Genomic DNA, 27,739 nt, shown 5'->3' on the forward strand with positions numbered 1-27,739 from the left:
GAAGATCGTAGAATCATAGTGGTATTTGTCAATTACTGAATCATTGTGTTATGAATCGAAATCATATTGTATTATAGCAGAATCAGTGGTACCGTCAAATACCAAATTGTTGCCTTATGAATCAAAATCGTACCATATCGTATTGTAGCAGATTCAGTGGTATCATTAAATATCGACTCGTTGCCTAATAAGTGCAAATCGTATTGTAGCAGATTCAGTAGCATCGTCAAATACAGAATCGTTGCCTTATGAACCAGAACGATATTGTATTGTGTGGAAGCCTGAGGTTTACATCCCTAGTGCAGAGCAACTACAGTGACCTATATGGTTGGTTTACCTGAGAAAGTGGCCTCTATTCATTTTTATGGATTTTTCTTTCTGTATATTTTCATTCATCAGGCCTTACAGCAGTGTTCTGGATGAGCCAATCATCAGCACGAAGAATAAATAAATTCACCCACACAGAGGGTATTCCATTAGCTGCATTAGCTCAGTGAGCATCGAGGACATATGTTGAGGTCGGTGGCACCAAATGGCTGATTTGGAGTGTGTTAGCTCTGCACTCTAACCTGCTTGATATAATGGCCATTTTCTTTGGCGTGCTTTAGCTTCCATTACCCTCACGCTAATACAGCAGGATATTTACTGCGTGTTATATCCAGGCAGTCTAAAGCCCTGAAACACTATTCACTTTGACCGAAATAAATACGTCTCATTGAATTCTGAATTCCTGCACTCCGTCTTGATGACTGATCCTCCTTGACAGAGTTCTTGTTTGAAGCATTTATTTGGCTTCCAGCTTGGCAGATCAGCTTTTAAAATCTATTTACACAGCTGCAATGACTAAAGGTAGGGCTTTCGAATAGCAGAACGAGAAACGCTCAATAGATTTGTTCAGTGCAGCTTCCAATGAGATGAAATTATACGCCGTGGCGGCGGCGCGTTTCTTTTTCACTTCCCTTATATCCTCGGATACACAAGAACAGGATATGACGCGCCAATCTTTGAATATGTAAAGTGTTCATTAGCAATAAAAGAAAGCTTGTCTAGGAGGAGACACTTAGGAGTCGTGAGAAACGAGAGTGCTGGAAATGAATGCAAAGACGCCACTGAATGAGTCCACCTGGTGCGAAACAGCCTGGCTTTAACACAAGGGAAAAAATATATGGATAGATATACAAGTAGAGCAAGCAGATAAAAATAATTCAAGTGAACACGTGCCTGCATAATCTTTTCTATTAAATAATAATGAAATTCGTTTCTACGTGATATTTATAAAACTGTTGTTCTGGAAATACAACTTCAGGCCCATAAACAAGACATTAGTCTATGGGTCTTTATATGTTTTTACTGTTTCCAGCATTTGTACTGTTTGTCCTGCCTCTAAATAGCCCCTCTAGTGTAATCTATTTAGTTGTTGTCCCGTACTGGCTACACTAATGTCCTCGACCCTTCTAGTGTTCCATGAAAACTCAATCCCCTGACTATTTGCCACTATTTCTCTCTTTCAAGTAAGTTTTTTAAATCATTCCTGCTGTTTCATAGTTTGTCAATTTGCTACACAATTTAGGTAACGATGCTGAACACTGTTTCCAGCTATACGTGGTCTTAAGCAGTCGGAGATTAAGGGATCCCCATATGAATCCAAGATTATTAGATTTAGCTTAGGGTTCTTAGCTTTAGCTGAAGGTTCAGAAGCAGTCCTGGTGTTGCTTCAGTGTTTAATGGTGTACTGGTCTATATTTTTTTTGTCCTTGTATTACAAATATGTAGCGCATGCAAAACATGATTGTTGAAACAATGTGATTAAAGCCAATGTATCGTATCGTACCGAAGAAAAAAACACGTTCAGCTCATATTTTATAGACACACCATCATCTTTATTGCTCAGAAATGCAAACGTGGCAGAATCCAGTGCTAGGCAGCTAGCATCACTAGATACTATTGCTTGAGGGAGAATATAAACAGAACTGCACATAAAATATAGTGATGCCAAAATAAATACAATGACAGGAACAAACTAGCTCGATTAGCTAATAACAAATGACCTGGACAAGTTTCCCAGGTCTCAGTTGGGTGAAGGGTCAGTCAGGAAATCCAACAACAATCCTGTTTGATCAAAATATGCTAGTCAAAAATATAGGTTTACAACTTCTTTTACACAACAATTGCTTCCTAGGCATTTGGAACCATGTCTGCATCAATAACTCAGTTATTTATTGGTTATTTGGCATGTCAGTATTTTGTGTGTTTATAATTAGCTTTGTCATAACTGACCAGGAATAATGAGATGATATAAAGTTCAGTTAAAGTAAAGCTAGCTACTGAACTAACGCAGATTGAACTTCACCAGCCGCTGTAGCTTTTGGGAGGCAGGGCTTTGTGTACAAAGAGCCAACAAATCGTTCCGATGTTTTTGTACCTCTTGTAACTGCATCTTTATGTAGCCTAGCTTAATCCTGCTCTTTTTTTCTTGTTATATTGTACCATTAGTCAAAGTAATTCCATATAAGTAATTCGGTCACATAAGTAGTTCTGTAGTTAATCATGTTGGAGCAATGTTTGCTAATTTTAACACTGAAACCTTAAAATTGAGCTAGCACATCCAATCACTGCTGCTGCATTACATTCAGTGTAGGTGTTTAATAACATTATGATGAATAGCTAAAGTAAATAAGCCAAGAGTTTACGGAGTTATGCTAATTTATATAATAAGTAATGAAAATGCTAATAAGTCTTAGTGTTTTTAGTGTTATCATTACCATAATTCCTGGAATAGCACACCTACCATAAAAACAGTAACAAATGCTAAAATGTAAAACTTTTTTACATATAGTCTACTAGATTTTATTATTTTATTTTATTCTGTTTTTATTATGTATCATTGTTGCACTGTGGGATGAGGCACTAAGGAAAAACATTTCACTACATTACATCACATGCATGTAATATGTATGTGACAAATAAAGAACCTTGAACCTTGAAATGAGATCTCACCATTCATCATTTTAAAGAAAAGTCTGTGCATTTAACAAAAAAAAAAACGGATTTTGCATTTAAAGCCTTTTTTTGTATTTCCATATAACTATTTTTATGTTTTAATTCAAAGTCAGTAGACTTTAACGTGGCAGAGAAGAGAAGAGCACACCTAGTGTTTGAATGCTCTCGGTAGACCTGTGTCTCCAGGTTTTTTTTTTTTTCCTGAAGGTCGTATAGATTCAAACACAACTACACAAGCTCATGGTCTCCACCCCAGGGGACTCGGCTCCTTGTGACCCATGGAGCTTCATTCCCAATTCTTCTTAATTACTGTCTGGAGTAAAACACAATATCGACGTGCTGCGCGCTAATGTTGTCCTGCGGCGAGATGTTCGGTGGGAGAGTAGCAGTGACGAAGCCAAATGAAGCGACGTCCCCAGGCCACGCGGGGGGTTTTCAGATTTATCTCACCTGTTATCAGGCCATGTTTGAAGGCTGAGCTCAGAGAGATTACTACTGCGGGCTAACACCGAGGATCAAGTGCTGGATCATGTAGACTACAGGAGAGTGGAGGAGACACGGCTGCTGAAGGTCATGACCATTTTTTGGCTCCGGTCTAAAGAAATGATGTAGTGAAACATGCTGAAGGAAGGAAGGAAAGAAGGAAGGAAAGAAGGGTGCTTGGATGAGAAAAAAGGAAAGGAGGGAATGATGGTTCAATGAAATAGAAAAAAATTAATAATGGAAAGAAAGGATGGAAGGAAGGAAGGAAGGAAGGAAAAAGGAAAGAAAAAAATGCTAAGAAAGAAAAAGGGACAAATCTGGAAATAAAGAAAAAAGGAATAAATGTTTGGAGAACAGGAAAAGGAAAAATGGGAGAGAGAGAGAGAGAGAGCGAGAGAGAGAGAAAGACAGAAAGAAAGAAAGAAAGAAAGAAAGAAAGAAAGAAAGAAAAAGAGAAAAAATTAAAGGATGAAAGAAAGGAATAAAACAGGAATAAAAAGAATTAAAAGAATAAAAAAAAGAATAAAAAAACTGGAAAGAAAAAGGGAAAAAAGGAAAGAATAAAAACAGGAAAGAAAGAAAAAGGTGTAAAATAGAAAAAAGAAAGAAAGAAAGAAATTAAATGAAAAATGGAACAACAGGAAAGAATGCAAGGAAAGGATACCTTTTATATTTGATTCTTTTTTGAAGTGCACCTTTAGTTATATAAATATTTGGACATTATTAAATGCTCTTTATTGTGTGTGTGTGTGTGTGTGTGGACTGAGAGTAGTGTATAGAGACACAGAGACAGAGGTGATAGCTGAGGTCACAGAGGTCCTTTAATAGAAAAAGCTTTTTCCTGAACACACCAAACCTTCATTCAGCCCTCACATTTTTTTTTTCTTGAGCCAAATGCGAGTGTGTTTTGGAAAAGAGCTCACACACACCATGGGTGGAAAGAAAACACAGCGGCGCACAGCTCATTGCCTGGCCGAGCGCTCCGTAACGACCGCTTGTCATGGCAGGAACGAACACTAAAACACGTTCTCCACTCCTTTAATCTCCGAATCCTAACAGACGTCCAGCTCCTAAATGACTTGCGCTGGCTTTAATGGTAATAGTGGAACACGCTGTAAACTCCCGCGCCTTACGAGTCCCACTGATCCTCGCAGATGACGATGATTCAGGCCGTTTGACGTAATTACCGTTTGAACTGAGAGTCTGGGATTTCTCACACTCTTGAGGTTAAAAGTGTTGGATCTCGTTAGGGCAGTGGTAGCTCAGGGAAAGGACCGGGAGGTTGTGAGCTCACATCACACGACTGCCGCAGAACCTCGACTGGGCTCGAGTGAGGAAGGCAGTTAATGTCGGGTCAGATGGTGCTTGGACTGGCTTCTGCGTCACTGCTCTGAATAGCAGCATGAGTCAAAAGTGTTCCTGGTACAGGATTATTCTTCATTTCTGCTCCTTTCACCGAAATTCCAGGGAATATAGCATACAATAATAATAAAAGTTAGGATGATGGACAGTCCTGATATCTGAACATACAGTCTTCATGAGAAGACAGTCAGTGAGACCAGGACCAGTGAAAAGTGACACAGTTAAAGTCTATCGGCCCAAAGCCACTGCATCAAGTTATGGAGTATGGCCATTATGGAGAAAGAAAAGGAATGAAAGAAAGGTTGGTTGGATGAGGAATAAGAGAAAGAAAAAGGAAAGTGGATAAAATGAGAGGAAGGGAGGAATAGAATGACAGGAACAAAGACAGCAAAGAAAGAGAAAAGGCACAGCACAAAAAGAAAAAAAGAAATAAACAGGACAAAATAGAAAAACAGGAAAAAGAAAAAAAGGAAAAGGCAAGAAAGAAATAAAAAAAAGGAATAGACAGCAGGGAAAACAGGAAAAATGGGGAAAAAAACAGGAAAGGCAAGAAAAAAGAAAAATAACAGAAACAGACAGAAAAAAACAAGAAATCTGGACAAAAACAGAAAAGAAGGAAAAGGGGGAAAACTGGAAAAAAAGGGGGGGGGGAGAAAAAAGAAAGAAAAAACAGAAAAAGAAAAGAGGGAAAAAGAGAGAAAAGACAGTAATCAATGGGAAAAATATTTTAAAGAAAGGGAAAACAGGAAATTAATAAAAAGGGAAAACAGGAACAAAAGAAAACATGAAACAACAGGAACTACCAAAAAACAGAGGACAATTAGGGAAATAATGGGGGAACAAAGGAAAGAAAACAAAAAAAACAGCAAAGAAGCACAGGAAAGAAAGAAAAAGAAAAACATAGGAAATAAAAATACAGGAGAAAAACAGGAAAGAAAGAAAAAAGAATGAAACAAGAATGAATGAAAAAAGAGAACGAGAAAAAAAGAAAAAAAGGGGAGAAACATCAGGAAATATCAGGAAACAGCCAAGAAAGAAAAATGGGAAAACTAGAAAGAAAGAAAAAACAGGAAAAAAACAAGAGAAACAAACAGAATAAAATAAAATACAGGGGAAAAGAAGAAAAGGAAAAGACATGAAACAAAGATAAAAGACGCAGCTTCACGCAGCTATGCGAGCTGTACAGTGAAGTCAGCAGCTCTGTAGGTCACTAATGCGTATATCTCTGGGTTTTTTCACCTCTAACACACCTGTTCACACTCATTATTCCTGGACTCGCCCTACATCACTGCGTGAGGTGTGTTAGTGCAGGAAACACTACAGCGTGCAGTAAATTTCACAATGAGGAAGCTCTACTTACTATCCCAGTGCCAGTGCTAGCTCAGAGGTTAGGATTCTGTAGAAGTGGCTGGAACGCTGGAGCTTTAAATCCCCGGACGGCCAAAGAGCCACTGGTGTGGAGGAACCTGGGCTCTGATCAGAGTGTCAGAAGAAACCATGAATAAACATGTGATGATGGCCACTCTTCATGTGCTGCTCACTTGGCACTGGTGTGAGGAACTCATGAGGAACTAGTTGGCAGAAGGGTCAAAGAGAGGGCACAAAAAAGCACTTCCTGTGTGTCCACTGGGCATCAGTGCACTCTTTAATACAGGCAAACCCAAAAATTTCCCCATCTCTTTCTCCACATCGCCCACAGGCAGCCTGAGGAAAAGCCATTGATCAGGTACTTCATAAAAACGGACCTGCTGAACCTCTGAGCACTGAAGAAAAATCCAAAGTGCTCACTTTTACCAGCGAGAGAAAGGTTTTTTTTTTCTTTTCTTTTGCTGGCACACACCATGATGGAACAGAGCTTTGCTCTATACTTCTACGTTCTGATCTCTCTGACCCATTTGTCTCCCCCGAATGTCTGGCAGTCGTTCAAGTTCAGACTCCTCACGGCCAGAAAGAGGGAAATCGACTCCAGACGAGACGATAGGTCACAACAACAGGCACTTTAGATCACTTTTAGCTGTGAGGTGGATATCTCGGTTGAAAGGGAAAAGGATAGGATGTAATTGGAGGCAATATATATGTCTGTCTTTTCTTGTGTCGACTCAAAAAAAAAAAAAAAATCCATCAGATTAACCTGAACACAAACTTCCACATTTTTCTCACCATAAAACACATGCTGAGCTCATTATTATTCATTTTTATTATTCATTTTTTAGCTCAATTTAATCGTCCACTTCATAGCTCTCACCTGTCACGCAACAACTACTAGAGCTAGGGTGAGGACTAGCATACGCTCCCTCCGAGACACGTGATGCTACCACATCTTTTCCAACTGCTGCTTGGAGGAAAGTGCTATCTACCCTCTTCCACATACATGAGCTCACAAATGCCCACGATTGGCTAGCGTCGCTCTAAACTCTCCTCGACAGTAACACATCCCACCCACTAAGCACAGCCAGTTCCAAAAATATTTAACATATATTTATAGTTTCTCTTATCTGACTGCCACACAGTCTATCTATTTATCTGTCTAGCAGTGTAAATATCAAAAGAATATAAAAAGAAAAAAGACCAGACTTTCCAAAAACAGTTGAAAAATAGCTTAGTGAATTTTATTGACTTTTCAGTGAATTCCATCACTCACTCATTCTGATCATCACTCTGCTCACACACACACACATACGCACACAGATATCTGATTATTAACAGGTGAATTATACAAAAATAACTTAGCGGGTTTTATTTCATGTTAATCAGTGTTCTGGAGGAGGCATTAGGGACTGTAATGGAATGTTAGTTATATGTTTTAAAGCTGCGGTGCGCTGGACTTGGCGGGGACATGGTGCTGCACTTTCAGTCTTCTGGTGACAGGTTAGCAGGAGGAGCTCAGCTGAAGCTACAGATGCAGGACCCAGCAATCAGAAAGCTGCAAAAAACATGAGACATGAAATAATCTGAACGAGTTGTTTAAACTATGCTTCTGAAATAAGGTTGTGTTTTGCTGTAAAAGCAAATGGTAGTAATTCATTAGAGCAGCATATGATGTGTCTGTGCATTAGGGGTGTTCAGGTTTGTAATTTTCACAGTAAATTAGTCTAAAAATATCAACCACAATTTTCACCAGTTGTGAAAATTAAAGGAAAATCTTTTTAGGATATAAGACACCAAAGTCTCTTTGCCCAACATTATGTGTATATACTGTATATGACAGGGCACAATATTGAAGAAAAATGCGATATGCGGTACGATAATGCTGTAAGTGTGTGAAATAATGCTATAAGTGTGTGAAATCAATCTTTTGAGGAAAGGAAAGCATTCTTTGCTATCTACGTCGCCCTAAAACTCTTGACTTTTCGTAACTTTTTGAAGTACTAAAATCATTGTTATGACAAGCCCTTGTGATATGCATATTGTGATATTCACATTTGCGATATTTCGATATATTGTGCAGCCTAATATATGTATACAAAAAGTAGATGTATTTTAATGTTTTTTTTTAAAGCCACTGGAGAGGTGGCTATGTGATCGTATACCATGACTAACTGGCTGCGACGCTGTAACAACCCTACTGTGCACGGTGGCTTGATTGAAACCGTGCGCAGTGTAACAGCGCTACAGGACATGTCGTGAGTGTGTCATCAGAACCGAGCAGCAATTACAGAATGTCTGTTTTGAAAAAGAACACTGTGAGATGTTGACATATTCATTAATAAATCTGTGAGCAGAGTGTGCTGTAAGCGCTTACTCGTCATCTCTTCTGCAGGTGAGCCACAGTCTCCGGTCCTTCCATAACACCCGGAGTTCTGCAAACTGCAATTACAGACAGGTCTAAGATGATTTACAATTTTTGATATTCAAGTGGTTTTGTAAGCAGCGTTCTATAATATTATACATGCAATTAATGTCAATGAACACAACCGCTTCTGTTTTAACATTACAAAACTGTCAAAACTGACAGTTCATTTAATCTGACTGGGTTAAAAATAAATTTTACCACAATGCTGTTGAATTCTTAAATCTGCTATAAGAGCAGCTCTGACAGGAATTCCGGCTGTATCTCAAATCACAGCTTTATATTAATGCGCTCCTTCTAAACCGTTATCATTTCTATACAACTTAATCGTGGACTTGTATGGCGGATGTGAAACATAATATAAGTGTACTGTTCTTGTTCCTCTTTCGGCTGCTCCCGTTAAGGATCGCCACAGTGGATCACTGGTCCACATATTTGATTTGGCACAGTTTTTACGCCGGACACTCTTCCTGATGCAACTCTCCCCAATCTTATCCGGGCTTGGGAACGGCACTGAGCCACAGCGGTGAGAGTGCTGTGGCCTAACCACTAGTCCTCCAGGGACCCCACCATAATCTAAGTGCAATATTTGGTTTAAATATATTTGTGGTTTCTATGTTTTACTGTATTTGTATTATTACCTTCAACAGAGAGAAAAATAAGACTGAAGGAATGATTTCTAGCTGCTATGAATATAAATAATAAAGCTAACCTGTTTCGCAACATATGTAAGTATACAGATAAAGTATGACATGTTCATTAATCAATTGAAAATTGGAATTGGTGACATTGTTGTGGTATAAGAGGAATAAAAAACATTGACTACATGCACATCAAATTCCGTTTAAGGTCTATATTTGGGCTGCAGCCATATTCCGAATACGATGTTTATATGCGTACAACCATCGGAATATTCCTGTATACGTGGTTGTTGTAAGTATGCCTGAGTTGCCGTTCCTAAATACCTAGCCTACAGCTAAGCATCTGTTAGCACCCACAATTCCTTGCGGACTGAGCATGCGCATCTATCTGCTTTCAGTGGATTTTCTGACTGAGGTGTTTACACGCAACAAATTTCCGATTAAAACAGGCATATCCAGGGATGGGAATCGGAATATTGTCGTAATCTGAATCAGGCAATCAGATTGCGGCGTTTACATGCACGGCTCAGTACTAATTAGAATATTGCCAAATTCTGATTAATATCGGAATATTGATGTGAATGTAAACGTAGCGAAAGTGACATGCTGTTATAGGAAAGTAATCAGTGTCAGAGTGGTGAGAGTAACTCCCTACTGCACTGGACCACTTCACACCACTGTGTCGTTGATTATTTTCAGATTACTGCACAGCCCCCAGTGATTTATTCCTTACAGATTAGAGAAATCTGAATTCAATCTCACTGTGAATTGAATAAGATTACAGAGAAGTGTTTATTATTATTATTATTATTATTATTATTATTATTATTGTTGTGATTATTATTCAATTTCAACACTGTGTTAGTGATCTGGGTTCTGTGGGTGGAAAAGTCAGGAATAAAAAGCTCAAGCTGCTCCAGTAAATATATTAAACAGTGCAGGTTTGCCTAATATGCTTAATATTTTAATATTTTATTTTTTCACATTAACTGAGCAGTATTTATGGGCGTGGTCTATGAGTGAAGCTTTCACGTGAATTTCACAACTAAATTAGTTCAAAATTCGCAGAATAATCTAGCAGTGTCACACTACATGGTACAGAAAAGCTGTCCAAACTGTGCTCTGTGTTAGAAATTAAAACGCGCAGCTAAATGAATAATAAACACCTGCCGGTTGTGTGAATGCACGTGTACGTGACATCATGCACGCAGCTGTCTAACACGTTAGCATGTAGCCTGTTTAGCTGTGTAACTTCATCTATCCATCCCAGCTTACCGTTTATGGAACAACAAAGTACACGAAGAGAAAAAAAACGATGTCGAACAACAGAAAAACCCAAAAGTCGAACCAGTAGGAGTGTCTGGGTAAAGAAACGGCCGCCTTCTTGTCATCCCCAGTCCCCATCTTGTTTGCGCTACTTCCTGCTTCCGCTACTGACCGGAAATGACGAGTTCGTTTTTTTCCCGTATTGCATAATGCAACAGGGGACGTTTAAAAAAAAAAAAAAAAAAAAAAAAAAACGTATAGGGTTCAAATGTACAAAAATAATTAAAAAAAATACTTTAAAGGCGGATTAAAAAGCTTTTTTATTATTATTATTATTATTATTATATACTGCGTGTGTGTGTGTATGTGTGTGTGTATTTATGCATATATATATATATATATATATATATATATATATATATATATATATATATATACACATAATGTATAAACATACATACAGACACACCCCGAACATAAAAACCGCCTTCCAAATATATTGTGTAGGTCCCCCTTGTGCTGCGAAAACAGCTCTGACCCATCGAGACATGGACTCCGCAAGACCTCTGAAGGTGTGCTGTGGTATCTGGCACCAAGATGTTAGTCCTGAAAGTTACAAGGTGGGGCCTCCATGGATCGGACTTGTTTGTCCAGCACGTCCCACAGATGCTCGAACCAAGTCAACAATGTTTCTCAAACCATTCTTGAACAATTTTTGCAGTGTGGCAGTGTGCATTATCCTGCTGAAAGAGGCCACTGCCATTAGGGAATACTGTTGCCATGAAAGGGTGTATTTGGTATTCAACAATATTTAGGTAGGTGGTAAGTGTCAAAGTAACATCCACATGAATACCAGGACCCAAGGTTTCCCAGCAGAACACTGCCCAGAGCATCACACTGCCTATAATATATAATCTACTACTAATATATATTTAATAATAATAATATATGGGGTGTGTGTGTGTGTGTGTGTGTGTGTGTAAACTACACATTAAAACATAGATCAATTGAAAATCTTCAACTCTCTTGCTTGATATCGCTTCCCTGAGAATTTCAAATTTAAGCCAAGCACACCCAATTCCAGGTTAGATGCATCAGATGATGTGTGATGTGTTTGATAATGCTCTTATACTGTATACACTATATGGGCAACAGTATGTGGACACATGACATCACAGCCGTATGTAATTCTTCCCCAAACTGTTACCACAAAGTTTGAAGCACACAGTTTTTTCGGATGTCTTAGTATGCTGTAGAATTACAAATTTATGTCAGTGAGAATAAGAGGCACAAACCTGTTCCAGCATGACGATGCCCCTGTGCACAAAGTGAGCTCCATGAAGACATTGTTTTCCAAGTTTTTGGCGTGGAAGAACACCTTTGAGATGAACTGGAACGCAGACTGCACCCCAGGCCTCCTTGCCTGACATCAGTGCCTGACCTCACTAATGCTCCTGTGGCTGAATGAACACAAATTCCCACAGCCATGCTCCAAAATCTAGTGGAAAGCCTTCCCAGAAGAGTGGAGGTTATTATAACAGCAAAGGGGGACTAAATCTGGAATGGGATGTTCAAAAAGCACATGTGATGGTCAAGTGTCTGCAAACTTTTGGCCATATAGTGTACGTTCCTTACTCTTGGACCTACAAACCTTTCTAATTAGTTTCACTATACATAATTCATAGTAGTTCATGAGTAATATACTTTATGATGAAGAATAACTAGGAGTTTAGGGCATTAATGTTTTTCCCAATATCACATACCAATTCCAAAGCCCTTCATGAGACAAAGTGGGTGTGTTAAAGCATGATATTGCTATAAACCTCCCCAGTGCAAATGCCCTCTAGGACTTGATACGCAGCACACCACAAGATTAGACTAATTCAGGCATTTAAGCAGTAAATGAATTACTCTACAGTTTAAACCCATGTCCTGGGAGCTAAACTGAGGCTGGATGTCTGAACTATTGAAGCCACTATAACTTCTGTCTTCGAGACACCAGTTAATGTCTCTCAGCAGGTCACAAAGGCTATAAACACCTCCCTGATGGAAAAGAAACTTTATAGACTCATAAAATCACTTCAGACTGTAATTAAGTGGAGTATTTTATTCTTTCAACTTCTGACAAAGCATGAACTGGGATTAGGTTAAGGATTTTGGCTTCGTGGAAGTCCTGGGATTTGAATTTACAATCTCCTGGTCAGTGAAGAACCACAATCAATCACCAAAAATCTTCTACCCAACTGCAGTTACAAACAAAATTAGTTTTAGGGGCTGGATTTTAGGCTGTCAATCAAGCAGTGATTTGTCATCCAGTGCCATAAAAGTGGCACCAATTACCATTAATCATGCACAGTTCTAAAGTCAAACAAGATTTAATGCAAAAGTTGGAAAGGGAAACTAAAGTGGACCCAAACAAACCATGACTCACCCTGAAGTGTTGTGTTTCAAACAGCAAAGTGTGTGTCCTGCAGAGACTGAGTGTGAATAATTAATGTACGTGACGCTTCATTAGCTTTATAGCCAAAGGTGAAGTTTCAGCTTTTGGGCTGGAGAATAGTTTTTTCGTACATGGAGCTCATCAGCATCCTCTCTCTAAAGCTTTTTCATTGACTTCATGTGCATTATTCAAGAGCTAGAGTGAAAATGTGTTTAAAATGGTTGCTAACTTGGCTGCCTGGAGCTTGTTTCCTGCAAAATTTGGTGATAAAATGCTTCGTGTAATGACTGAAAATTTCCTGAAAAAGAAAAGACCATGGTCTCATACGTACAAATTTATAACAACTCAACTTGTGTATAAAGACACAATGTTCTTACGACTCAATTAAGAAATACTGTATGAATGAAATGAAATCCAACTTCATATGAATTACTGCGCATTTCTCCAGAAGAAAACCTGATGTTGCAAAGTTTTTATTAAAAAAGAAAGTTGTGTTTGGCAAGTTTGCATCAAATATTCCATACATATCAGAAACTGTATATTTTTTGCTTCTCTGACATGAAATCTACAGACCACTGATCAATAGTCAACAGATTCTCACCATTCTTCTGCCTCCAATCTCATTTAATTAATCAGCCAATCAAATCTGCAATCTTTTTGTATTTACGGAAAGACAACACAGGTGAATAGGGTACATTTTTAAAACATAAATATCACAATTAGACTTCGTTAGTTGATTGCTGATATTCTTGCAAGTATTTTTGTATTGAAAATATTGAAAAATAAAAACAGTGCAGACACTCTCAGGAAAGAGACTTTTACAGAACAGTTTGTTAACAAGCACAATAAAATAAATAAGAAAACAACATAGGCTGTTTTTCAGTTTTTTTAGTATAAAATCGAAAATAAATCCAAAAATTTTCAACATTTTGAGAAATTCCTTGAAATAATTAAAAAAATTTAAATAGACCTTCATGGATGCATGTTTCCTAGAAACTAGATAACTGATTTTTGGTTCTGAATCTCAAAAAATCTTTTTGAGCAAAAATACAATGAGGTTTAATGTGTTTGCACTCTAGTAAGTGTGGTTTATAAAAGAAATTGACATATATATCAGGGATATACTGTATGACATGGCATGATTGTGGCAAGTGGGCGGGGCTTAAGGCCTTCTTCAAAGTTGCTAAGTTAGTAAGGCGATGACCTTCAATGGCCAAAAACAGTGAAATGAATATGTTTGTTGAGTTTTAACATTTTTATTACTATGGTTTAAGAGAGTACATGTTATAGATGCAATTTATCCATAATTCGACCTGTATGGTCTTGCCTTAAGGGGCAAATAGCTGTAAGGTGTCACCCAGAAGCAAATAAACACTGTGATATTTTTATTTTATTGAACTGAAGTAGTATAAGCTGTTTAGAGGAGCTTCTTTTCAGAAAGACGTGTGTGTGTGTAGTGGGATGATGGGGGCATATGTGTCCATGCTCTGTAGCAGTAATGAGGTAATTTATCTCCTCTTCTCTATGAGTGCAGAAGGAAATGGAGAGCAGAATTAAATCCCTGTTCACTCTGGTCAGTAGTGGTACATTTTTCATGGCACACATTATAGCCTCCTATTATGTCATAGTTTATGATATTATCATGATAAAAAAAGAAATAAAAGTATATTCATAATATTCAAGTTCATATTATCTATCCTAAATTTGCTAAAGTATTAGCAACACTACCACTGTTCAACTTTTACTGAATTTGTGTCCAGTGAACAGAATTATAGGATTGCTATCAGAGGAAGATGGACCTTTCTCCTAAGTATTTCTCCAAACTTTGGAAGGCGGTTGTACTTATGCTGCCTTCAGAATGGGACAGAATTTATCTCAAGCTCAAAAAAGCAGTGTTTACCTCAGTTTGTTGAAGTTTCCACAACAATGATATAGTGTAATTTTGTTTAACTGTTTCTTAGTTCTTGCTGAATTACCTTATAAGAATGAATTTGTAAGTACACAAGATCAGCGAAGACTTCCATATCCAGTGCTAGCTTCCAACAATCTACACTAACTTCCAATAACATAGCTAAGTTAGCTAGCTATCAGTAACATTTTTGCAACTTTAGTTATCTAGCTACTTAGCTTCTGATAACAAATAATAAGTCCAAAACAGGAACTCGGGCAATCAGGACAAGCAGAGTTTGTGTCCAGCTGTTCAGGGTTTTTTTTGTGTGGTACAAATAGGACAAGTAGGTCTAACAACCAGAAAAAGAAAAGATTAAAATAAATACTCCTTGTTGACTTTCTCAAAATGAAAGTTTATATTTGGCATGTAGCTATGTTTATACTTCTGCCGCATTCGGCTTACGTCGGAAACGGGAAGTCAGAATTCAGAATTACGTCATTTTCAACCTCTCTGAATTTGCAAAGTCAGAATAAATCATGGACACCACCATGTTCGTCTTTTGTTAGCATCAAGCTAGCCAGCTAACTGTGATGAACGATGTATATTTACCTCCTCAAATCAGTGAACTGTATAGTCAGTGTTATAGATTCAACAAGCTAATACGTCTGTATGGTGATTGATCTAAAGCAAATACTTGTCATTTAAAATTAAGAGATGCTGCTTTGTTTACTGTTGACGCTGTGAGCAGCCATTGATTGATGTCATTTTGGTTTAGGAGACCATCCCGACTTCCTGAGTAGGAATTCCGAACTGAGGAGGCGTTTTCTTTGGTTTGTCCTAGTCAGAGATTGGAAAAACTACAAGTTACAGCATTTAGTCCAGTGCGGTATTCAAAACGGGGCCACAACATCGAAGCTGTGACTATACCAAGGGCTAATCGTTGCAAATCCTACCGCCTGCTGCACTACACACATCAGCTGAGGTGTGATCTAGTTGACAGTAGGCGACCTCGCAGTTGAGAGAGAGTTATTGAGAGAAAGGCGCTACTCACACTAATATATCGCTTACGAGCAATGAGAGGACAGAACAGCAAAGCTTGTAGCTGAAACGTTCACCAACAACATGATGTGCCACATTGTTAGAACAGATAACGATCAATATACTTGCACACTTAACTAGCTAACTAGCTTTCCATACGTTATTACATTAGCCTAGTCCCAGTATATCTACAACTTTGAGTTTCTCCCTGGACTAGCTAATAATTTTATGACTTGTCCACCCCTGTAAGATATATTTGACTCCTGTATTATCCATCCTCTGTGTATTATTTTTTCAAACAGCTTCTTCTGCTAATGCTAATCTCCTTTAAACTCACCAAACAGCATTTATATTGGTATATGATAACATGCTAATGTGTGTGATGCACTATTTAAATGCTTTAATACCTTTTTGATCATTATCATTTTTATCTCTGTCCCACCCGTGTAGCTTTTTTTTTCGTGATCAGTAATTATGTATATCAGGAACCTGTAGATATTTAGTGGAAAAAAAAGCACTTTTATTTTCGCTTTAGAATGTGCCACTAAAAGAGAGAGATGAGAGAACACATGCAGAGCAAACCACACACAGAGAGGCTACAAAACAATGGCATCTACAGATGGCTAAGCACCTCTTAAATTCAGCACCACGCCAAAGTCGGGGTGCGTTCTGAAGCCGGCTGGTGTGAAATGTCAGCCCATTTACGCAGCGGCATAAATTCACGAGTCAGCGGCTCACTCTGCCCTTAGGGGCCGTTCAAAAAGTGCGCTACACAACAAACGTTTGTCGCAGCAGCAGCAATACAAGCATGAATTTTTAACACAGATGTGACAGACTTGGTAAATCTGCATTATGGGCTTTGATTGCTGCAAAACATTACCTCGTTGTAAGACTGAAAAGAGAGAAATGTGCGATTTATTAATGTTGTAAAGACGTTGTCACTTCACGCACTGAGGGAAAAGCAACATCTATTTCTTTTTGAAAGGCACGATTTGTCACATCACACTGAGGCAAATAATGTCATCCTCGAAGCCAATAGCATTGTAAACCCCCTCTTGTCACAAGCTTTTTTTCTCATACAAAGGAGAGTGTAGCCATTATTTCCAACCTCACACTGAAAATGAGGCCAAAACTCTACATTAGGTTATCTTGTAAAAACAGAAAACACTCCTTGATCCTATTTGAGATATACTTGGCTTTAGTTTAAGTGCTGGCAGTTTCTAGCTGTATCTTTATCACCTAGCCTTTAGCTACACTCACTTACCATGCTAACTTACTTAGTGACTAAGATTAGTAAATGAGGTCAATGCTAGCTAGCTAGTGTAACTCCCCATGAGGAAAGTCAAAACAAATATGGAAGGTTTGAATGAATATCACACTAAGGCAAATAATGTCATCTACCAGCAGATAACCCGGAGGAAACTCTAATAAACAGGGCATATGAGCCATTACTGCCAGGCTACGTACAACCTGAATGGAGCCAAATTATACAGAACCAAAACTATTTGAAACAGATTCATTTTTTGTTTTAAAATCCGGTCATTAATCGAATTTAGTGTGAATAATACTCTTGCTAAGTTTCTGAGTAAGAATAGAGAACACTTCTTTGTCCTGATTGAGATATGCTGCATGCTCGCCTTTAGCTTACATGCTAGGAGATTACAGTTTTAGTGGTAACAAGTTGCCCTTAAGTTACATATACTGATGACGTGTACTTAGCTAACTAAGTTTCTACAGTGGGTTATCACAAGCTAGCTAACTGCCTTTAACTTACATGCTAGTAGATTACAGCTTTAGCGGTAATAAACTACCATTAAATTACATTTACTGATGTTGTGTACTTACCTGAGTGAGTAAAGTAACAACAGGGGTTATCGCTAGATAGCTAACTGCCTTTAGCTCATGCGCTAGGCGATTCTAGCTGTAAAGCTAATAATCTACCCTTAAGTTACATAACATAATTCATTGATAGTGGTAAGTCAGCTAGCTAGGTACAGTTAGTATAGGGGGTTCTTGCTAGCTAACTTAGCCCCATTTGAGGAAAGTCAGAACAAAACTGTAAAGTCTGAATGGAAACAATCTCATTTTCAACTCTACTGAGGTAAAGTACAAATTCCCTAAAATGAGATTTATGTGCTTTCCTCCTCTGGTTATGAATCACTTCATCCATCATCGCTATGCTAACTCAAGCGATAAGTGATGTAGTAGCTGATGCTTTCTTGATGATTGATTTGGATTAAGAACCTTTCTATGTACTTTATCTGATCTCGGTCCATCTGTTCTTCAGTACTGGGCAGAGGAAGATTCAGAGAATGCGAGAACAAATAAGAATATTGAAAAATGTGCTTAAATTTTAAAACATTCTGAAGAACAGCCTTTGAAAACACTGTGACAGCTACATGCCAGTCTGCTCGTCCTGGCAGCCATTTTGTTCATCCACCCCGAAACGGCCGGTCACAGCACACGCTTCTGCAGTAATAACGTGTTTGATCGTGCACACATCCATCTGATTACTCCCAGAACTGAGAGGTCAAAGTAATCATGTCAGTTATGAAGCTTTCACAGAGCTCGGCGAAGAATCAGATCTCTTTTTGGCCATGATGCAAATAAGTAAACACTACACAGTACAAATATAAATATGAAATATATACTGAAAAAAAAATTCTAATATATTTAAATATAATAAATTTAAAGAAGTCTCATTAGAAGATGTCAACCAAAAACAGGAAATGTAAATAAAATAATATTATTCCTTATTTAGAATCAGTTGCATAATTATTGGCAGCCTTCATAAAAATATTTAAAATATATTTTTAATATGTAAAAAGATTACACACAATCATTTTTGTTACCATTTTTACTATTATTCCATAATATTTTATGTAACATATAATGGTATCAGGCAAAATATTGGTATCCCTTGACAGTTTCAAATAAATTAATAAATAAAATTGCATTATAAATTGTATTTTGTATTTGGCTTAGAATCAATGTAGTCAAGTAATATGATCAGATGTTTAAGATTATAAGAAACACATTCACTTGTGAAATGTAACATGTTTTTAAATATGTTTATGTCCCTGAGCAGTCATATTAGAGAATTCAATTGCACTGTGATATAAGCACAGTTAATGTATTGTATGTTCAATGCCAGAAAGGCCAGACTAGATTGAAATTCACTTTTTATTACGCATTGTGCGTCCAGACGGTTTTGTTATTTAGCACATAGATTCGCTCTACTTTTACTCCTTCTCTTTCTCCAGATACAGACAGCATGATGGAGAAGCAAAGTGGTATTAAAGAAAGAAAAAAGAGTGAGCATTAACCAATAAGCTGGGATTCTGAGAATCCGTCAATACCTTCATCCTTTAATAAATCTCCACGACAATGCAGCCAATAGATGAGTGATGTTCAATAGCATGCACACACACACACACACACACACACACACACACACACACATATGGAGGGCAGTGAGATGTGAAAGCAGCTGAGGCGAGGGAAGCTCCAGATTGATCCGAACGTGGCACGTGTGGGACAGAGGTGTGCTTAATAGCATGTGCAGAGCAGACAGACATGGAGCTTAATGTACGTAAGGAATCAAACAGGGTTTGTCCATGTGTGTGCACTCGTGTGTGTATATGTGTGTGTGTAAGGACAAGGAGACGGGATGAAAATGGGAATAAAAAAAATGTCATTATGTGATGCCGTTATGACCCTGTTCTAAATCATTCTAGAAGATTCCATTAGACAGGTGGACAAAGACATGTGCGTGCACACACACACAGACATACATACACACACGTTGAAGAAGGACATGGCAGGGGCTGCTTGAAAATTTAAGGCTGCACCAAAATGGCTGTGTGTGTGTGTGTGTGTGTGTGTGTGTGTGTGTGAGTGTAGCTTTCCTGCAGGGTCGTCTACTTCCTTACACTTTCAGCGCAAGACTTTATTTTGCCTTGTTTTTTTTTTTTGGACAAATGTGGCCACATCCAAAACCCCATACTACCACACACCACCTGTAGCAGCACATATACTAATTAGTGTGGTAGTATGTGGTGTGGGACAGGGCCCATGTCCTTGACAGGCTGCACCACCAAAACTGAGTAAAATCAGTTCTGTCTTCTTGAGGACTTTTTTTTTTTTTCTTAAATAGCTACTCGTTTCATGCTAGTCAATTAAATAACCAGAGTAATGACACTGCAGAACTGTGGATGTGTGTGTTTCTTTTTTCCTGTGCTCTTGTACCATCTGCTCATGAGCAACACCTTAATGGATGTATCAAAAATGCTAGCATTTATTAGAAAAGTTGTTATTCTTCTTTGGGCTTGTATATGTATATCCTAGTAAAAGAGAAAGCTCAAAAAGGGGAATATCTTGTATAGCTAGCTAACAGCCTAATTAACGCTTAAGGGCATCTGCCAAATGCCATAAATGTAAATGTAAATGTAATAATGCGAGAAATGTACATAAGTCAACAGCTAAACTGCTAAAAACAGTTAGCTAACATTATACTTCACTTTCCTCAGCCACAATGAATAATACTGTGTGAACTCTCCAAATTATCTCAACATTTCTTGCTAATATGTGTAAAGTGTTGTTGTTGTTTTAGTGTAATGTCCAAGAGCAAGCCATTAATTAAACATGATTAAATCAGTTGTGTTACAGTAGAGAAGCTCTAAGATTAGCAGTGTTTAGCTTCACCAATACTATGACTGGCTAATGTAGTGTTAGACTGTAATATGAACAGCCATTTTGTTTCCCTCTATTTTAGCAATAAATACAACAATAAATCCTTTTTTTTTCAAATTTGTCAGACATTTGCAGGAAAACACCAAGTTATTAGCAAGAAAACCACAATTAAAGTAACCAGCACTTTAATTTGTTTTCTATGTTGTATATTAGTTAGCTAGTTAGCTTAAGTTACCCTGCTAAATTGTTCCTCTTGGCTATATGTACTGTAAGCTCATATAGTCAACCTGTAGCACCAGGAAATCATATAGCTTTGTATGCCTAGCTTTTGTCTGTTAGCTGACTAGATCCCCAGTGTTCAAAGCCATCCTCTCATCCTCTCAGCTTGTATATGATTTCCTGGTGCTACGGCTAGCTTTTGTTTAGCCAGCTAGACAAAACACAAGCTCCTCTCAAAGACAAACACATTTTTTTGGCTCTGAATCCTCAGCACTCGGTTTGTTCTTGATTCCTGATGCTGTGGTTGTGCAGTTTCCCAATACACAACCAGATGTAGAGAGCTAGCAGGTTAACATTTACTTGCTGGCTAGTCAGTAGTACATTTAGCTGTCTTTATTGTTTGATGTATTAACATGCTGTGATTATACAGCATATGTAAATAGGGTTAGAAATAATTCTTGATGTTGAGATAGTTAAGCTATCATTGCTTTGTGACATCTTAGCATTATCTGTCCTGTATTTTCTGCCTGCAAACACTTCTCTAAACTCCAACACCTCTAGATGCATCTTCTCTGTTATACTAGTCCAAGGCTGCCATCTTGCTTCACCGACTACACTTCCCATGATGCATTGTGAGATGTAAAAGATCTACGAGACACTTGGCCGGAAACTTTGATTTTCAACAATGTCGTTGTGTCAACGATGGCAAACGATTGGCCTTTTAGGAATTTTATGGCTCGGAATATTGAGATTTAGCTACAAACGTGCCAAAGGCAAATGTCAGCACCTCTTTTTTGCTCAGTTTTTGCCGGAGGGCACAGTAATTATCTCTCGCTGCTCGCGTCCGTGCCATTGGCTGCTGGAAGAGGAGCTGAGAAAAGTGAAATGAACTCCTTCTGTCACAGGCCGCTGGCGGTGTTGGCAAACACTATGGCGTCCCGCTGCCAAATAGCCACTCATCCAGCTCATCCTCTTCTCCTTTCTTTCTCTTTCTCTCAAACTCTGCTTCAAAAACTGCTTCAAAGTAGCTGAATTAACATGACGGTAGCCATGTTTGGTATTGCTCTTGCTCTCAAATCTGTACTATGTACGTACTAGTTGATTAATTGCAATCATATTACAGACAAGTCACGTGTTTCAGAAATGGGACTATCAGGAAAAACATATTTGGTATTTGATTTAAAGGTGTTCATGTATGGTATATCAAAATCAAACAAAATGCCTGCTATGACACTTCAATTAAAGTGTTAAGAGCCATAATAATGTGAGAATAAGTCATTATTTTGACTTATTAAGTTGAACTAATGAGATATTATGTCAAAATAAAAAAAAAAAGGCCAAATAAAAGGCCAAGATTAGTGAAAGATTTCTGACTTAAATGTGAAAATTCATGGTATTTTACAGCTGCTGTTAAGATTGAGAAGGATTTCTTACCTGAACAGGAAAAATCATTCTCCAGCTGTCTTCATCTGTATGGAGCAAATCTTCCCATCTGTAGTCTAGTGGAAGGATTAAACGGTAAACCTGGGGCAAATTTAAAGAAACTTTAGTATTCAGCGTGACTGCCTTTATCAGCTCCTACAGAACGATTTTATCCCCAGGCGTGTGTACATGTCTGTGTGTGAGATGGTAAGTGAAGCCTTCATGATCTTAAGTAAGTGTTCATTTAAATCAATATCCGCAACATTAACCTTTAGTGGTCTCGCTCAAGGAGATCAATAGGACTACAGAGGTGGATTACTGCTGAGGTGGGAGACAGTGCAAGTGAGAGAAATGAAAGGAATTGAATCAACATAATGAATCTTTGTGTTTAGCATTAGAGGCATAGCACAGTTTTGTTGCTAGTGAAGAAGAAATTAAGTGGTTTGGGATGCCTTTATGTGCTTTTTATTTGAGATTAGTTTTTAGATCTGTAACAGTTAATCTAGTGTTAAGTCTACAATAAAAATTTTACCTTGTGATTGTGAACTTGCTCAGTATAGAAATGAGTATAAAGCCATATCCTTATTGCTAATATCACCAACGCGTCATTAAAATATCTGGGGGGTTGGGGGGGGAGACCCACATATAATCAGGAAAAGGAGCTTTGTTTATTTGCCTGTCAATCATGCTGCCTGTCAATTTAGAAAGCTCCACCTCTCACCCTACATTGGGAAAGTTACTCGTATTCAGAGTCGGGTTATGCAGGCACACTCTTTGGGCTCTCAATTCATATTATTAAAATTGTATCCAGTTTACACCTCTGAGGTTGACAGATTTTTCTTGAATAGAGTTGCCTGAGATCAGCATCTAGACATCAGCTTTAAACACAAGCACTTGACTTTAAGCTTGAAAAATAATGGGATAGAAAATGTGGAAACCTAAATACTATGTAGCATGAAAGGAGGAGACATTCAAAAAGAACTGCACTCAAATACAAATGAAAAGATGACAAGAATGAAATAAACATTTACAGTAGAAGTCTAATATTGATTACTGAAAATACAGCAAATCCTATTATTTTTTGCACAATGAATTAGATGTAGCCAACTAGAAATCTGCTGATTTTGCTATTGAGAGTTGTAGCAGGAGTGACTAGATGAAAATGCTTATTTTGTATTTTATATCGTGCACTGACAGTTAAATGTACACATAATTTAATGCAGCCAGTAGACACTAATCAATTTCATGAAATCACAAATGTGTGTAGTATAGGCTAATAAAATAATGCACTCTCCTGTAAAGAAAACGTGCCCATGATTGAATTGATATGCTGTTGGATTTTCAAAAAACAAATAGAGAAAATATAGAATAGAATTAGAAGCAATGGCAGAGAGTACAAGTACAAGTACAATGGCAGAAACTAAGTACTAAGTAATGGCTCAGAATTGTATTAGAAATCAACTATGTAATGTTTGGGGGCGGGGTTAGTGTTTGTACCCTTTCTGACAATCATATGAAATCACATGAAATCCACCCATTTTGCCTTTGTTCATTTGAATTCATATGAATGTATACATAGAGAACTACAATTTAATAAGGTCAAGGAACCAGGAAGTAAACAGGAAGCAGCCATCTGTTATAATATTACATGGGCTAATACTGCTGCACCTGCCAGATTTATTTTTTTTAAAAAAAGCAGACAATACATCAGTTTTCAGAAACTAATTCTGCAGTATATCTGGTTAGCATGTCACGACTCCTGAGATCCATAGCAGCTGGCAGAGAACAGGGAAATAAAGTCCCTGACTATTTAATGAAATCAGACTTGAATAAACACAAGTGCACTCATAAAAAAAAAAAGCCATCAAAACAAACTGCTATGACACAATGCGGCGTTATGGGCCGATGCATTAGGACAGAAAAAGACCCGTCAGACGAGAACACCGTTTGGATAAAGTAATCTCCATGCCTGCACCCTATTTCCGAAACGAATGGCTTCAATATCTGCGCAATGGTGTGTTGAAGACGCACCGGCATATCATTAACAACAAGCGAGGCCATTAAAAGGCATTTCTGTCTCTGCGGAGAATCAAATCCAGAGCGGGGAAGCACTCTTGTTTACAGACTTTCCTGCTACACTCGCGTGATTTATCGTAATTGCTGTTATCATAATAAATACAAAGAGCGATAATGCCATGGAAGTGAGAGGACGACTGATGTTATGATCAAACTGAACAAACGAGAAGTGAATGCAGCTAGATGGGAGGGTTGTATCGTAAAAGCTTTACTTTTATGTAAGGCTTTAAATGAGCTTGTGGAAAGACACCAACAGGCAAAAATGAATAGATTGAGAAAGATGCACGAGTGCTGTGCAGTGGAGTGCTTTGTTCTGCTAGGAAAAAATATATCGGGGAAAATGGGAACTTGGCGTTTAAGGTTCCTTTTCTTCAAAGTTAAGTGGTAGAGTGAGCATCACACTGAACTCTCTCTCTCTCAGTTTAATCTTCATTTTTTATGGTTTTGGGAAACTTGACTGTTCTTGTTCTTGAAGATTCGGCCTCACTTTGGATAAAATCATCTATCAGATGAATAAATGTAATTTAATATTAAATATCACTATCATCATTTACAATGATTTATTGAAGGTTTTCATAATGTTCACAAACCGCAAACTCCTCTTTACTGAAGACTTTCCTGTTATGCAAAAGCTGTTACAAAGCGCTCACGCTAGAGACTCCTTCCATCAACTCCTTACACCTAATCTCCTTACAGAAAATTTCACCATATCAACGATTATATGATTTTCTTTGTTAAATAACAGCAGTTTTTTTAAAAATCTGTTCATTATTAACCAAGGGTCATTTTCACACTCGCCTCTTTTTGATTTTGCCGAGAGTTTGGTATGTTTTTGGTGAAAAGTTAAAGCTGTTTTCGAGCCTGGGAGGAGTGCAGAGAACCAATTCATACTCCTGGAAATGATAGCCTGGGGTTTTCTGCACCATACAAGTCCCTGTAAATCAATTGTTACTATAGAATATAAGTATATAAGCATATAGATATAGAATATATATACAGTCAGGTCCATAAATATTGGGACAGTGACACAGTTTTGGTAATTTTGCCTCTGTACACCACCACAGTGGATTTGAAATGAAGCAGTCAAGATGTGACTGAAGCGTAGACTTTCAGCTTTAATTCAAGGGGTTTAACAAAAATATTGCATTAACCGTTTAGGAATTACAGCCATTTTTTACAGAGTTCCTCTATTTTCACAGGCTCAAAAGTAATGGGACAATTGACTGATAAGCAGTTTCATGGCCAGCTGTGGCCTGTTTCCTCCTTATATCATGATAAATTAAGGAGATAAAAGGTCTGGAGCTGATTCCAAGTGTTGAATTTGCATTTGGAAGCTGTTCATGGGAACTCTCAATATGCCGTCTAAAAAGAGGTGTTGATGCAAGTGAAGGAGCCATCATTAGGCTGAAAAAACAAAACAGACCTATCAGAGAGATAGCAGAAACTTTAGGAGGGCCAAATCAACAATTTGGTACATTCTTAAAAAGAAGGAATGCACTGGTGAGCTCAGCAACACCAAAAGGCCTGGGAGACCACAGAAAACAACTAAAGTGGATGATTGCAGAATTCTTTTCTTATTGAAGAACAACCCCTTCACAACATCTAGCCAAGTCAGGAACACTCTGGAGGAGGTAGGCCTATCATTGTCAAAGTCTACAATCAAGAGCCACCTTCATGAATGTAAATACAGACGGTTTACCTCAAGATGCAAACCGCTGGTAACACTCAAGAACACAAACGCCAGATTAGACTTTGCTAAAAAACCTCTAAAAAAAGCCTGACCAGTTCTGATGCAAGATTAACTTGTACCAGAATGATGGGAAGAGAAAAGTATGGAGAAGGAAAGGAAGGGCTCATGATCCAAAGCATACCACATCATCCGTCAAACATGTGGAGGCAGTGTTATGGCATGGGCATGTTTGGCTGCCAATGGAACTGGGTCACTGGGGTTTATTGATAATGTGACTGTTGATAGAAGTAGCAGGATGAATTCTGAAGTGTACAGAGCTATACTTTCTGCTCAGATTCAGTCAAATGCTGCAAAACTGATAGGACAGCGCTTCACAGTACAGATGGATAACAACCCAAAACATACTGTGAAAGCAGCCCAAGAGCTTGGAAATTAAATGTTCTTAAATGGCCGAGTCAGTCACCTGACCTCAACCCAACTGAGCTGCTTTTCACTTACTGAAGACAAATCTGAAGGCAGAATGACCCACAAACAAGCAGCAACTGAAGATGGCTGCAGTAAAGACCTGGCAAATCATCTCAAGGGAGGAAACTCAGCATTTGGTGATGTCCATGGGGTCCAGACTTCAGGTAGTCATTGACTGCAAAGGATTTACCTCCAAGTAATAAAAATAATCCTAATATTTATGATTATATTAGTTTGTCCCATTACTTTTGAGCCTGTGAAAATGGAGAAACTCTGTAAAAAATGGCTGTAATTCCTAAACGGTTAATGCAATATTTTTGTTAAACCCCTTGAATTAAAGCTGAAAGTCTACGCTTCAGTCACATCTTGACAGCTTCATTTCAAATCCACTGTGGTGGTGTACAGAGGCAAAATTACCAAAACTGTGTCACTGTCCCAATATTTATGGACCTGACTGTATATATATATATATATATATTACTGAATATGTTTGTTTATTTTTATTATTCTGATTGCACTTGCTTGCATACTCTACTTTTTGGATTTCTGCTGCAATCTGTGACTTTCCCTCTGGGATTTATGAAGAGATCTATCTGTCTATTTACAAATGATAAGGTACTACAATGAGCACATACACTTACAGCATGTGCTTGTTGAATATCCCATTCCAGATTTAGTCCCACTTTGCTGTTATCCTCCGCTCCTCCTAGAAGACTTTCCACTACATTTTGGAGCGTGGCTGTGGGAATTTGCCTATTGAGCCACAAGAGCATTAGTGAGGTCAGGTACTGATGTTGGGCGAGGAGGCCTGGGGGGCAGTCACTGTTCCAGTTCATCCCAAAGGTGTTCAGTGGGGTTGAGGTCAGGGCTCTGTACAGGTCACTTGAGTTCTTCCACTTCAACCTTGGCAAAACATGTCTTCATGTGATAATGACAATGTGCACAGGGGCATTGTCATGCTGGAACAGGTTTGTGCCCCTTAGATCCAGTGAAGGGAAGTTGTAATGTTGTAGCCTACAAAGACTTTCTATACAATTGTGTGCTCCCAAATTTGTGGCGCCAGTTTGGGGAAGAACCACATATGGGTGTGATGGTCAGGTGTCTGCAAACCTTTGGCTATATAGTGTATACATAATATAAACCATACAAAAATATAATTTGAGTTTCAGCTGCAATACATAAATACCCTCCCATACAGTCCTCGATTATGCAGAGCTCTTGAATTGGTGGTCTGATGCACCTTCACTCCACTCTCAGCCACTGT

At 38.2% G+C, this 27,739-nt stretch overlaps 2 long non-coding RNA genes across 2 annotated transcripts in view; one reads left to right on the plus strand and one right to left on the minus strand.

The window, feature by feature from the left end:
• Positions 1–27,739, plus strand: part of LOC117596306 (uncharacterized) — a 139,284-nt gene that overhangs the window by 55,838 nt on the left and 55,707 nt on the right. The gene's annotated exons all lie outside the window — the stretch shown is intronic.
• On the minus strand, positions 7,433–10,724 carry LOC113545781 (uncharacterized). The gene is made up of 3 exons (XR_003404658.3): positions 10,552–10,724; positions 8,588–8,652; positions 7,433–7,768 (listed from the first exon to the last, which is right to left on the minus strand). It is a non-coding gene; the product is annotated as an uncharacterized LOC113545781 (long non-coding RNA).

Source organism: Pangasianodon hypophthalmus, chromosome 28, assembly GCF_027358585.1.
Source record: "Pangasianodon hypophthalmus isolate fPanHyp1 chromosome 28, fPanHyp1.pri, whole genome shotgun sequence".
Classification (NCBI taxonomy): Eukaryota; Metazoa; Chordata; class Actinopteri; order Siluriformes; family Pangasiidae; genus Pangasianodon; species Pangasianodon hypophthalmus.